Source organism: Oncorhynchus nerka, unplaced genomic scaffold (genome assembly GCF_034236695.1).
Source record: "Oncorhynchus nerka isolate Pitt River unplaced genomic scaffold, Oner_Uvic_2.0 unplaced_scaffold_11736, whole genome shotgun sequence".
NCBI classification, from domain to species: domain Eukaryota; kingdom Metazoa; phylum Chordata; class Actinopteri; order Salmoniformes; family Salmonidae; genus Oncorhynchus; species Oncorhynchus nerka.
Genome location: NW_027029618.1, coordinates 1 through 1,087, shown reverse-complemented (window position 1 = coordinate 1,087; position 1,087 = coordinate 1). Strand labels below are relative to the sequence as shown.

Below are 1,087 nucleotides of genomic sequence, written 5' to 3'. Positions count from 1 at the left end.
GGCAGTTTACTCTGGGCACCCCTGGACAAGAAGATAATAAGAAGCCATAAGAAGATAAAAGACTCATCTATGTATCTGTGCCAATATAGTGTCTGTGACAGCATGGGCAGCGCCATTGAGGCTATCTTCATATTAAAGTAGTAACATTTCTTCTTCACAATTGTCTGAGCCCTTCTGATGACCCGATTGGACATGACTTCAACAGGGTTACCAGTAGGGCTCAGCCAATGAAGTTGGTAGTCCCACCCAGTTGACTACATTCAAATTGTGAAAGTGCATGCAAATGCAGCATTTTGGCCATTAGAGGCCAATATCTTTCTCTCTGTCTGGGCTACAATTGTAGACGGTTGGGTAATTATGCTTTTCATCTGTGAAAGGCTGTTGTGCTGCTAATGAGGGAGTTCTATTAACCTGAGCCGAGCGGTGAGGGCGGAGCACCCTTCTAAAATTGAACAGTAGCCTTACATTTAGGTTTTTGTCCTAACACTACACAGCTGATTCAGATTAACAAAGCTGGATGATTATTTGAATCAGCTTTGTAGGGCTAGGGAATAAAAGAAAATGTGCAGCCCTTTGGGGTTCAGGTGACTGAGTGTGGGAAGCCTTTGTCATAGGGTAAAAGTTGCATACCCCTGGGCTGTAGGCTGCACACTTTGGGTCAAATATCAGGTTCTGTAGCTGTGTATTTTATCAGAACAAATCTGTTCTACAATGATTCTTTTCCTTAGCTCAGGGTAAGTAGTAGCAGGCCTAGGAGAGTCTTATGCGATGCAAACATTTGAGTTGTGTTCTCCTTTTAATCAATCATAACAATTTGTCAAATGCCTTACAGGTTGTTTTGCCTATTGATGGCAGCTGTGGGCATACAAGCACAACAGACACCTTCTATAAGTATGCACTTTGCAAATTTAAGCACTAAGCGTTTGACAAGATTTTTTTAAACTAACCTTTCCTATTCCAGATGACCTAAACGCTGAATGCCTTGGTAACGTTATTCGTTTGAGTGTCGCTCCTCTTTTTGAAGAGGTTGATGCTGTCTTCAGTGAGTTTGCCTCTTTTATGATTCTCTTTCTCTCCTTTCATAATT

General features: G+C 41.8%; 1 long non-coding RNA gene across 1 annotated transcript; it reads left to right on the top strand.

The window, feature by feature from the left end:
* Positions 1–562: 562 nt before the first annotated feature.
* On the top strand, positions 563–1,047 carry LOC135565880 (uncharacterized). Its single transcript, XR_010461868.1, has 3 exons — positions 563–734; positions 833–891; positions 962–1,047. It is a non-coding gene; the product is annotated as an uncharacterized LOC135565880 (long non-coding RNA).
* Positions 1,048–1,087: the final 40 nt, after the last annotated feature.